We start from the raw sequence: 14,128 nt of genomic DNA, 5'->3' as shown, positions 1-14,128 counted from the left end.
AAAAAAAAAAAAAAAAAAAATAGATGTTACTATATAGAATTCACTATATTAGAATTATCCACTTACATTTTATTATAAAAAAAAAAACTTAGTACATTAATCAGCAAACTATTTAAATTGAGCCTGTAGGGGATTGGGGCCGGGAGAGACAATAATAATAAGATGAGGCAGCATGGCAGGAGAGAAACAGAAACTGTTTTGTGGCGTCTCTCTGCCTTAAGTTATTCAATAAACGTATCTCCTAAAAGTTAATCCTCAAGTACATGCTTCACCCCAGGGAAGACTGATTTTCAATAGGGTCCATGATGCCTGCTACAACTAGGGATGCCATGAGGCCTCTCTCCTGCACTGCATCCTCTCCTCACCCTGGAGATGCCCGCACTGAGAAATCAATCAATGGTGGGAGCCTCTCCATTATCCAAACAGGTGGTTTTTCTGAAGTATTTTCAGTCTCCAGCCACTGAATATGGGAGTCTTCACCACAAGTACCACCTATATGCATCTCTCCCCAACATGCCCCAAACACAGCATAATCTGAAGAGAAACAGAGGAGGAGGTTATTTCTTTGTTCCTTTCTTCAACACCAAGAGAATGCCATGCATAACCATCAGCCTTTCTTCAACGTCCCTCACAAGAATTATGAAAAAATTTGATGGGACCATTGTAAAACAATAGTGAACGCCACCATTTGTGTTTGAAGATTTTCTCTCTCTACTCACTGAATCCTAGCAACCCAATCACCTCTGCTTTTTTCACAATGGTGATTTTTGGGGGTGAGGCTAAGAGCTTCCATGAACAATTTTACTGATTAATCAAATAATTCAGGCATCATCAAGGGTAAATCCACCTCACCTGAGCTTAACATTCATATGAAGAATCACGCTTAAAGCCACTTCAATCACAAGGATAGATAGTAAAGAAGAAAGTCTGAGCTAACATCTGACTTCTGGACAAGTGGATCTCAACTCTGGCAGAATGTTAAAATCATCTAGGGAGCTTTTTAAAATGTAGGTGTTCAAGGCTCATCACAGGCTAATTATAATCAGAAACTCCGAGACGGTTGTCCCTTGCAAGGTATCAGTCTGGGTCATGATTCTAACACAAACCAGGGTTGAGAACCCCTAGTCTACAGTTATTACTGGCACACCCTTGGATTTTGCTACAAGGTTGAGTTCTTTGGTTTTCGTTTTTTTTCACTCTACCACAGCTGCAACACTGGAACGGCCACTGCAGAACATAGTTTCATCAATTACGCTGCAGCAACCAACAATCCTCCAGATCCCAGTCGCTCCAAATAGCAAGCTATGCGGTTTCGAGTGCATGTCTTTTGGATGCAGACTTAGAAAGGGGGGTTTCCCTAACATCATTCTTACGGAGGGAATCAGGCTGAAGGGGACCCCCATATCCACTCATACACAAAGCTGAGGCAGGAAAATAATGAATGCAGGGAATCCCACAGTTGCTCTTTCAGCTTTCCTCTGGTTGAGACTTGCATTTGTGGAGAAGATAAGTCTCAGGACCACTTAGTTCCAGAAAGGACAAGGAAGCATGACTATACCACATGATAGAAGGGGAGGAGGATAGATCTAGAAATTTTGGGTGATCACTGCTGGCAATAACCCCAGTAGCCCACCAGCTTACTTCAGTCTTCCATAAGGCCATTCAAACTAAGAAGACAGAAGGTTTAGGAAGCCCCTCAGGAATGCATACAGGCCAAATCTCACAAGCAGACATGGAGCCACACACTCTGCACCTTATAAAGGAATTAGGTCCAAAAGCAGTGTATAAGGTAGAAATCATGTCTAGCAAAAAGCAACTTGGAAAATGAATTTCAAAGCTCTCGTGTTGACACATTATTGACACAGTAGCTCTCAGTAAGTCCAATATAGCTAGCTTTTCCTCCATGTTCAGAACAAGTCTCAGTTTCTTTAGTTGAGCAACAAATGAAATAGTTGATTCTCATTCTGGGGCCGTGTTAAACAGAAATGCATTATCTTTTAACACAGAAATATCACCCAGAGAGGCAAAATGCTGGAGGCCTATGAGCGGAGAGCAGAATCAAATTTCCTATCTCAGGTTTGGTCCCGGATATATGATTACTGAAGAGAAGAGTGGGCAGAATATTATATACTGCTTAGGTTGCTATTCTCTCTATAAAAATTGTTGTCACTAAGACTGTATGGTTGAACTGGCATTAACTAAATTCACACATGATGCAACTTCCCTGTGTTTCTACAACATGTTAGGAGATGTGCTCCTTACTCTTTTCTGCGCAAATTGTATTCAATTAATACCACAGCTCTGTAGTATCAAGTATTTGTGCAAAGCTACATTATATAAACAAGAGAGTATTATAAAGTTTTAAAATATTTGAAATACCAGCAATAATGTGAAACATCCAAACTTTTTTTAAATTATCAAAACAATAATTTCTAAGCCAGAGACTCAGTGAATTGTAAGTTATATCTATATTATTACTACATAGTAACAACACCCAAGATTTTTCAGGAGCAGTCTTGAAGTCTGCAGGTTTTCTATTATGCTGCGTCAAGAATTTCTCTCACATAAAAAATGAACCGTATGTTGCCTATATGCTAGAGCCCTTGTGAGAATTAAATAAGAAAAATGCCCATACAGCTCTTAGCCCTATGCCCAACCAGAAGCGTAACTGTCACATGCAAAGACTGCTGTCCCTTAATAAATTTCCTGATTTTCACTCAAGTAGAAATAATGGTTATTTTTCAGCCTGGATTTCCATGGTATTTGCTCTCAACTTTCAAAAGATTTATATATTTATATACACACATATATATGAATATATAGTATTATTTATATATGTCTTATATATAATAATATAGGAATGTCTTAAAACATATACATATTCTTATATAATTATATATATTACATGTATGCCTTAACATACATACATACATATATATATATATATACACACACACACACACATATATATATGTGTGTGCGTGTATTTGTTTTTAAAAATTGTGAGAAAATACCATAGAAATCCAGGCAAGATCCAGGCCAGAAAAACATTATTTCCAGCTGGGTGAAAGTAGGGAAGTGTCCTACAGGACAAAAGTATTTGTATCAGGAAATAAAGGTGGGCAATATCCTGGCATTCTGAAGGGTGGCCTTGGTAAGAGCATTCTAGGGGAGACGGGCTGTGTGAGCAAAGAGAAGGAATTATAGGGGCTGGGGTGCTATTTGGTCAAGCATGAGAAGTCGGGATTGTCTACTGGGAAAGTAATAAGATATAAGAACACTACATTAGACTATATCTAGATAGTAAGAGGCTTGCCTGCCAGGCTAAGGAATCTAGGTTTTCCTAGAGACAATGGGAATTCCAGAAGATTTGTGAGCAGGGCACAGTATGCACAACTTACATTTCTAAGAAAGTCAATCTGCGACAGACAAGGAAGGAATGATGAGTTTGTTCATGTATTTAGTCAACAAATGTTCACTCTGTTTCTATTTTATGACCCACACCATGCTAGGTTGAGTCATTAAAAACAAACAAACCAAAAAAAACCTGTTACGGAGTTAGAAGGAGCAGGACTCAAAACGAAAAGACTTCCTTTACAAGGAAGAAGAAGATATTCATGTCAACTCAGAGAGCTCATGGTGTTGCCATTCACAGAGAAAGGCAGGCTTATAAGGCATGGGGCAGAGGTGATGGAACCTATTTTGGACACATCAGTGTGATGTGCCTGCAGGACATTCTCAGCAGGTGCCTGCTGAGTAACTTAGAATGTGGCAGGGAGAGACAAACTTGTGGGTGGTCTAAATTGGGGTGTCACATTTCCAAGACAGAAAAAAAAATAATAGAGAAAAATGTTTCAATTATTAAATGCAGAACCAAAATCATGTAAAAAGTGGTCTAGAGAAATTCCACATGATCTATGGATATTAATAGTTCAGTATGATAGTTCAGTCTAATGTATACTTACATATATCTTAGAACTAATAACCAAAAAATGATTTCACCTCTTTTGTTCCCTCACATGCCATTTAATGGAAGACCTTCTTCTTAGGGAAATGACCAAGGACAAGACAGAAGGCAGAGAGAGATAAATCAAAAAAAATCTCCAAATTGGATAATCTCTAATCAGGGTGGGCTGTTAACACAAATCCTTAGATTTAAACTATCTCCCCTTGAGGGAATCATATCTATAATAGAGTACCTTAAGTGAAAATTCAAGACCAACTGGTATTTGATGTATTTTTCCCTTTTAGAAAAGGTAACATTGCATATGAAAGCATTGCAACAAATTTGGAAAATCATTTGAAATGCGATTCCCTTATCTGTGTGCTTAAGGAATCAAAAAAAAAAAAAGGTGAAAGGAATACCTAATATATCACAGATTGCATACTATAATATTGCAAATATCTCAATTAGTCTAATATTTCTATCTGTCCATGTCTGTGTCATTTCTCACCTCTCTCTTTTCACCTTTCAATGCAGAAATAACTGAAAACATAATACACTGAAAATGACAAAGCTTCGAATACTTTCCCCGGTAGAAGGAGGACCTTCTCTTAGCCTCATGCAATTACACACATTAAGATTGTAATCCGAAGAACCTATGTGAGGATTAGTTATGCAGACCCCAGGTATTATATAGAAGGAAGGATTTTCCTGGCTAGGATGGTAGTGAGACACGTTAGTACAGGCTGCCTTTTTTACACAAAGACAAAAGCTCTGTGTTACCATTGGGTGCTTTAGGATGACATGGTGGCAGTGGCCCTGGGGAGTAGGGGGGTGGGAGGGATATTAAATAATCTATAAACTCCCTTGCCTAGGGATCCAGTGTAATAAATGCTGCACTTCCACAAGATAGCTCAACAGAGGCAGGGATAGAATTTGTGTCTGTGAAACAAAGTGGTCAAAAGTGAGATGGTGACATGTATTTACAAGATACTCATAATTGTTACAATAGAGAGACAATATGCACACAATGGCTCTGAGGAGACAAAGGTCATTGCCATTGGTCAGAGAGACAAGAAGGCTTTGTGGAAGAAACAGATGAACCAGGGCTCAGGGAACAGCTGGTGATTGGGGATGTGTATACCCTGATATTCACAGAGAAAGGAAAGACCCAACTTGGCAGGAATTATATCAGAATATCACAGGGCATTAGGGGATAAAACTATAAGGGCCAGTATGCCAGATGAAAGTAATTGGAGCTATTAACTACAGGTAAAGGGTAAAAAAAGTTAAAAATCCCAGTAGCATGGTAACATATTAGCATCTGTGTTTGGAGAAAATTAATCCAATATCTTCCACTCCAGAATCAATTAAGAAAGGGTATATCAAGGGCGCCTAGGTGGCTCAGTTGGTTAAGCAACTGCCTTCGGCTCAGGTCATGATCCTGGAGTCCCGGGATCGAGTCCTGCATCGGGCTCCCTGCTCGGCGAGGAGCCTGCTTCTCCCTCGGACCCTCCCCCATCTCATGTACTCTCTCTCTCATTCTCGCTCTCTCAAATAAATAAATCTTTAAAAAAAAAAAAAAGAAAGGGTATATCAAGAGAGTGGAGGACAATCTGGCAGCTGCTGGAGGCAAGAGAAATGCAAAGGCGATTTGAGGAAATTCTCAACATAACTTGATTAACCGGACTTGGGAGGTGAATAAGGGAACGGAGTCAAGGCCAGCTACAGAAATGCAAGCCCAGGTAACCAGACAAATGATGCAGCCAGTGAAAGGGATGGGAAATGTGTTTTTATTGAAACCTGCTTGAAAGGGAGATACTTAGGAAAGATGCCATGGAATCTTGTTTTGCATGGCCAACTGGGCGAGTGGCCAACAGGGACTCAACAAATAGCAAAGGAGTTAAATAAGATTCCTTCTATTACGACTGTCAAGTCACATATACGTATCTTGATTTCTAAGGCAGCATGGGTTGTATTATTTCTTTTTTTTTTTTTTTTTTTTTTTTGCCTATTAATTCTCTAGTGATGAGAATCTGCAAAAGAACAAATATTCTATTTTGGCAGTCACCTCTGTTATGCCACACAAAGTCAGATCAGTGTATTCATCAAATTACTCTATTACAGACATGGACACGATGCGGCCTTCATCAATTTGGGTCCTCATCTTATTTTTCTTTTCAAAAGCTTTGTCCACACATTGCAGCATCAAATAACAACCCTCCCACTGCTGCACTATGCTACAAAAAAGGAAAAATGTGTCTCAATACAAAGTCTAATCTTTGCTGCAACAAAAGCAGAGAATATTATATTATCTAAAGGAAAAGAACATTTATTTCAGATCCTATGTACCAAAATGCATGAATAAAAGCCAAACACATGAAAAAATGTGTGTGTGTGTCTGCATATGTGTATGTGTGTATATATACACACATAAATAGATATGGAATAAGTAAAAAAAATATTGTTTTTGAGGAGAAATGGGTTGAGGTCAATATTAAAGTTTTAGTGTTTTAAATGAAGGAAAAGAAAAAAAAATTCTGATTGCCTTTCCCTACTACAGGATAGCTCAAGTTGAATTATGCTCTTTTTCCTCCTTTAGTTTCTCAGTCTCTGGGTTCTGCATCTTTCTCTTCTTTCTCTCTTCCTGTCTAGCATTTTCTGTTGTTTAGTAATCCAAGCTTATTTTCCTTCCTTTTAAGCCCAACTCCTCAAAATCTCACATTCCACTCTTTAGAGGGATGGGCACTTCATTCTCTCCAAGCCCTGTTTCTTCAGGTGTGATCCACAGACCACCCACATCAGTGGCCCCTTCAGTGTAGGTAAAAAAAATGCAGAATCCAAAGCACGGCCCAAGTCAAACTGAGTTGGACTTCTCACCCCTTCCTGCACTTGTTACTCTTTTGTGGGCTTCCTCCACCTCTCAAAGTACTCTTTTATTTTTCCTTTATCCTAATTCGGCTTGTATAAAAATTGGATAAAAGCAAAGTATATCTTGATACAAACCCTGACACGTGGGATGTACCAACCTGAGGCCATATGCTCAACTATGGCAAATATTTCATTTACTCAATTACAAAATTAAGCAACTACTCTACTCAGCTGTCTTTAATAGTTAAACTCAAGATTTTTTTCAACTGCAAGTGAGGTCAGAGTTTTTCTGAACAAGAAGCATCCACCAGAGGTCCAAGAAGCAGACCTCTTTAATTATAAGAAAGTGAAGATGACTTACAGTCCAATCTGGGCAACTATGTCAAGCAGATAAGTGAGTAGAGATGATAGTTAATACTGACTGAATACCAACTCTATCCAAAGAACCTTAAATAGTCTGTAGGACACATGTAGGTCAAGCATCCTGTACTTAATTTGGGAAAATAATGCTAACATATGAGCAATTAAAAGAAGATTTCAGTTTAAAACGGAAGATTTGACACAAGACTGTATAAAATATGCCTGCCAATTCAAGGAATGCAGGTTCAGAGATGCTGAGATATCAGCAAAGGCTTACAGAGGAGATGAGATTTGAACTAGGATTAATAATGTCTGCACAGGTAGAGCAGGAGAGGGACAGGTCTAGCTAGGTGAGGAAAGCAGAAGAGGGGACAAACAGGCAGAGATGGCAAAGCAAAAACTTGAATAAACTGGATAGAAATTCTAATCAGAGGAAATGTAGGAGAAAGGCTCAAAAATGAGGGAAGAGAGAGAAAGTATGTTGCTGGTTGCCTATGGCCGGGGGTGGGGAAGGTAGCAGGTGACTACTAATAGATACGGAATTTCTTTTGGGGGATGACCAAAATTTAGAATATGGTTGGACAACTTTGTCAATATACTAAAAACCACTGAACTGAATATTTTAAATGTGTAAGTGTAATGGTATATGAATTCTATCTCCATAAAGCTGAAAAAGAGAGAGAGAGAGAGAGAAGATGGCTTGACAATCACTGTCACTAAAGGGTCTTCACAATTATGTCTTAAGTAATTATTCCAAAATCTAACAAGTATATCTGCATATATCAAAAAAATACAGGACTGCCACTGTCCCTTTCATACTTTCCCCTGGCAATCTCCACAGAGTATAGCCCTCCTTCTCTTCTCCTGTGTTCTCATTTACTCCAAGGTAGGGTAGATTTAGCATTCATCACAGCTTTGGGAAGAGTAAATGATATTAGTTACATCCGATTTCCTCATATTAAAGAAAGACACTGAGTTCACAATGCATCGGAATCTCAAGAGACTGCTGTCTTTTGTCCACAGAAATTTTCCATCATGTTAGAACACTTGTCCCTAATCCCTTCCAATCAGCTGATATGCAAATGGCTTAAAGTAGCTAGTTATCGATGGATTTTAGGACATATTCAATATATTCCATCTATCTATCCCTTACATTTTAAAGAATAAAAATGACACAATAAAAGTAGCTTAACTACACTGTTATTATTACTGGCACGTGCTGAACACTTTCTACAGACATTCATTAAATCCTCACCACAAAGCTGTGATGCAGGTTTAATGATCCCCATCACGTAGATGAAAAAGCTGAGGCTCAGAAAAGTGTAGTACTTTCCCCCATCACTAGGAGGTGGTGAAATCAATGTTTAAGCAGGTCTGTCTGACCCAAAACCTATCAGGAAATGTTCCAAAGGAACAATGAGCAGAGTTATGTGTAAGTACAAACAGCAAGTGAAGTTAGGAAAGAAGGCAGTTTTATATCTGAATCATTCCTTAAAAGTCTTTGGATGCCTTTAAGTCAGAATGTGAATCTCTAATTGCCTTCTGATTCATGAGCCTATTCTCATGATCATATTCTGCATCAATACTGTAGTTTTATCTTGGAAGAATGCAAACATCTTTTACATTCATCTTAATTTTTAAAGTTTCTTGAATGCTCTAGAAATAACAAATTGTAAGTCAGTATTACCTTGTCTATTCACTAAAATTGTGATGTGACTTAGGAATAAAAATCTAAATATGAATGATTTAGCATTTTTATAGAATGAAATGCTAGAAATTTTGAGATAGGCTAAAATGATTATAACTTAACATGCACCCAGAAGAAAAGGGAAATTATATGCTAAGATACTAAAATTACTTAGTTATGTTAAATTTCATTTTGCTATACTACATTTGTATTCTCAAGTTAATGCTGACCAATAATCTATTTTTATTAAAAATAAATTATGCCTAGTACATATACAACTGTTGTCTATCTCCATCTACAGAAGGTGCGGAGATTCCTACAATCTTGCCAGACAAATACAAATTCTGTGGCTCCACAAATTCATTTGGCAATAATTTGTTTATGCAATGATAAAGCAGTGAAGTTACCCATGTTTAAGTGTAAAACAATGGAAGATATAAATTTAGTTTTACTTGCAATGAGAGAGTGTTCCACTGTTCTGAACAATCCATTAACTACTATACCTAAACAAAGTCTTTATAATGTTATGTTTCTCATTTCATGAATTTTTATAGCTAATGTGTTTTCAGCCAAGAATAATGTGGCGATTAGAAGAGAATTCAATAAGAATATGTGGCAATGCAGGAAGTATAGAAGTTAATGAATTCTTCGGTGACTAGAAAACAATTATTGATCACCAATGTTTGGAAAGCTTTAAATCAATGACGACGACAAAAAGTTTCTGAAAAAAATCAAGAAGAGTAAGATCAAAGGTTTTGAAATCAATAAAATATAGCAGTGTCCCTTAACTATGGTTTCGCTTTCCACAATTTCAGTTCCCCAAAGTCAACCTCAATCCAGAAGCAGGTGATCCTCCTTCTGACATATCATCAGAAGGTCAACAGCAGCCTGATGCTACGTCACAGTGCTTGCTGCCTACGTCACTCACCTCACTTCGTTTCATCCCATAAGCATTTTACCATCTCACATCATCACAAGAAGAGGAGGAAAAAAGCACATAAGATCTTTTGAGAGAGAGAGGCCACATTCACATAATTTTTATTACGGTATATTATTATAATAGACCTATTTTATTATTTATTAATTATTGTTGCTACTCTCTTACTGTGCTCATTTATATATTAGAGTTTATCATAGGCATGATAGGAAAAAACATAGTATATATGTAGGGTTCAGCAGTATGTGTGGCTTCAGGCATTCACCAGGGTCTTGGAATATATCTCCTGAGGATAAGGCGGGGGACTACTGTATTGATTTTTCTAACATTGTATGCTAATTTGTGGATTTTAGACAAATGCCTTTTGCATGAACATGGCTTGTAGGGAAAAGCTACCTGACAAACTGTCTGAATTTATGAAATTGATGTAACTCCAAAGAGGGGGAAATTAATACACTTCTAGCTTGGGAAACTCAGTTAATAGCATAACCTAAATAGCTATGGATTTGGAAGATCTATATAGTTTCATACTTGTTTCTTATTTACTTGCCACTTTATATCAGTAGAAGAGATTAGAAATTGATTAAAATTTTCAATTAGGTTCACTATCAATTAGGTCAATAGAATTCAGCATTAGAATATGAAAAGAGAGTAGGCACTACATTTATGTGATAATGCTGAAGGATGGGAGGGACAGAGTGTAGGAGAAAAGAAAGAAAGAGAGACTGAGAGAAAGAGATTGATTATAGAAATGAGAGTAATGTAATTAAAATCCATCAATAATAAAAAATCCAGTTGGAGTCTCTTAACTCATCAATAATTTGCTATGACACCCGGGGTGCCTGGGTGGCTCAGTTGGTTAAGCGACTGCCTTCGGCTCAGGTCATGATCCTGGAGTCCCTGGATCGAGTCCCGCATCGGGCTCCCTGCTTGGCAGGGAGTCTGCTTCGCCCTCTGACCCTATCCCCTCTCATGTGTTCTTTCTCTCTCATTCTCTCTCTCTCAAATAAATAAAATCTTAAAAAAATAATAATAATTTGCTATGACGCCAGTAGGCAGTAATTACCTACTGGTGATTACATAGATCTGAGCTTACCTTTTATTTTCTGAGTCAACCTACTTGATCATGTATTTAAAAAACAACAAAATAGTCAAATGTTTAACCAAAAAAACCCAAACAACAACAACAAAAAAAACGGATCATCTATAAATGGAGTAATTATCCCCTGAATAAAATCTGATACTAAGATATTCCCTGAGTAACAGAAACTAGAATGACATATATCAATCACATTTCACTTTTAACCATTCTCAATAATGTGACTAATGCTTAATCTACAGGGGCAGCCCTACTGTCTATGGTGCCCTATAAATGTCTCTGGGACATTACCACCCCCTGGCGGTTAGAATGAGAAACTCCTGTCCTCCCTTGTTTCCTTACCACCTTATTTCTCCCCCAGTTCTATAAACTCACATTGTATTTTCCCTGTTTCAATATCTTTTTGCCTGACTCCAGGAATCAGCTTTCAGATTTATTCACATATACAACTCTCCATGTCTCAATTTCTATATCTCTTCCAGCTTTTAGTAACTTCCTTTAGGAAAACAATTTTCTCTCTCCTTATCCGTCTTTCTATCTTGATCTCTACAATGAGTTAAAAATGGATTAATGAGTTTAGGATTCAAGTAAATCATCACTAATAAGTGTATTATTTCTAATGACAGGACTTTAGAAAATTATACTAGAGGCATAAATGAGATGTAACTATATCAACAAAAAGGAAAGTTACAAATGTAATTGAACTAGATAGCAGGACCAGTACTATCTACATTAAATGTAATTTTAAAAAATGTTAGATCCAGTAAATCTACATTAAATATAATTGAAAAAATATCAGGACTATTAGGGTCTACATTAACCATTTTTATAGGTGTCCAAAATATCATTTGAAATCTCCACAACTATTTCCCCCATCTATTAAAACCTTTTAACTAAATATTCCTTTATACAAGAGTTATATGTTAACAGCTAATCCTACTTTAATTTTCCTGACTTTTGTTTTTGGCAAAAAACATTCTACTTTTTTCATTATTAACATGGACTGGATGTTTTATTATAGTATATATACAGTCCCCATATTTCATATAACTGAGGATCACATAGAAGGGGAGAACATGTTACCCTCTTACAGCACAGCGCAGAGCTATAAGAGCTGTGTTTGCTGAGAACATATACTTGAGGCATAAAAGAAAGACCAGGAAAGTACAATTAATATATTTAGCATTTAATCCGAACATGACCCTCCACCACCATGATAACACGCAGCCTCATAAAGAGAAAAGAAGCACTGGTTTGGAACCGGACAAACTTCGGCTTTGATTTTCAATCTACCATGTAAGTACCTATTTAACCTTAACCAAATTGCTAGGTTTTCTGAGCAATGATTTCCTCATCTGCGAAATGCAGCTAGTAAGGCTTCCACGCTAGGGCTGTACTAAGGTACACATATATGCACGCACACAGACATATACAACCCCCCAGTCACTGATCTCCCTACATCTTACAGTATGCTGGCTGCACTCTCTCAGGCTTGCTGTCCCATGAAGCTGTAACAATACTGGAGGGAGCTCTGGTCTTTATCTTTACTGCTTCATGACAGAAGGGAAATAGGACTTTCTCTAACTAGAAAAATCAGGGAAAAAGTATGGAAAACACTCATACTGGCCTACATTGAGTTAAATGGCCATCATAAGACAAATCACTCTCCCCTTAGGGGGTGTAGTACTATACTGAACCAACTTGAGCAGGATTTCAGGGGCACAAGTCCTCAGCCAAAGAGGCTGGGCAGGCATCCTAAGCAGATACAGGTGCTGGATTACACAAAGACTGTGTCCACATCTTGAATGCTTCACTCTCTAGAGTTACTTTTTTTAAGTCACTAATCATTATTCATTCCTCAAATAAATCAACCATCTCGGATGACTGTAGTAGTCTTCTGGCTAGGTACCACTGCCAGATTCTTCTGCCCACCACTGTCCTCTTTTGCATTACTTCATGGCTCAAGAACCAACAATGGTTTTGTGTGTCCTGGCATAAAAGATCTAACCTCTGCCACTTTCCCTTAAAGCATCTCAATGCCTGGACCTTTCTTGCCCAGCTACCTTATTTGCATCTATTCCTTAAGATGAACCATTCTTCTTGGATACTCAATATTCCCTGTCCCATCACAATCATTTTCCCCCCAGGCCTCTGATTGTGCTCATCTCATTAGTTAAAATGGTCTACTCTCCATTTCCAAATTCCAATCATCCATTACAACCTAATGTTCTAATTTTGTTCCATTTTTATAGGCCGCTCATGCTGATTCCACCCAGGTAGAATCAATTATATAATAATTTATTATTTCCTATTTGTTTTGCTATCTCTACACTTAGGTTATAAGTGCCTGAGAGCACAGGCACATCTTAGAGATACCTTCCTCTCAGACATCTTCCTTAGAGACATCGTCCTCACAATGCCAGGCGTAATGGGCACTCAACAACAAACATTTGATTTTTGTGCCCTTTACAAACAGAAAACTTGGATACCCTACATTTAACCTAACATTAACCCTAGGATAAAAACACACAGAATTGCTCTTTGATTAAATGTTATTCAACATTTAAGTCCAGTCTGCTCCTGGATAAAGGTCATCTTCAGATAGTCATGTGACACAGGGGGAGTCAGAAACTGGAAATTTGCACATTTACAACCACCACTCTCCCACAGGGGAGACCTGGTGCTTTTGTTTCCAAATAAGTCAGCGGTCTGCCCTTGTGGATTCCAGTAACCATTTTCTGAAAACCTTAACTCCCGAATCCTAAGTAGCCAATTCATCCTTACATCAAGCTGATAAGACAAACACCACTGCTTCATGTCTTAACTGAACGACTGTCAGTGGTTGTTATTTTCAGGAGTGATGAAAACTTTCCAACAGAATGGCTTCTTAAGGTGCCCCCCCCCCTTTTTTTTCTTAACTCCTGAATTCACAGAACCTAAAACCTACTAAAACTTAGATTTACAAATCTGGCAATCTAAAGCAAATTGATCAGACCAATAACTTTGTAGAAAAACAACATATACATACTTCAGTTCTTTTGGTCTATTTATGTAGAAAATCACAGAAATGGAAGTCATAGCAGGAAGGAATCAGGAAAGCAAACAATTGCTGATTTGGAGTAGTAAGTGTTTTAAAACTAAATTGAAAAAAACTAAAGCAACCATATGTTTTATAAACTTAAATGATTAATGTTTAGTAAATCTTCTGATGGGGCACTATTCTTGGCAGAG

The sequence above is a fragment of the Mirounga angustirostris genome, unplaced genomic scaffold, assembly GCF_029215605.1.
Source record: "Mirounga angustirostris isolate CCGP_5_RB_7025 unplaced genomic scaffold, mMirAng1.0.hap1 SCAF_3, whole genome shotgun sequence".
NCBI lineage: Eukaryota > Metazoa > Chordata > Mammalia > Carnivora > Phocidae > Mirounga > Mirounga angustirostris.
The sequence above is the reverse complement of the archived record's forward strand: the minus strand, read 5'-3'. Positions refer to the sequence as shown.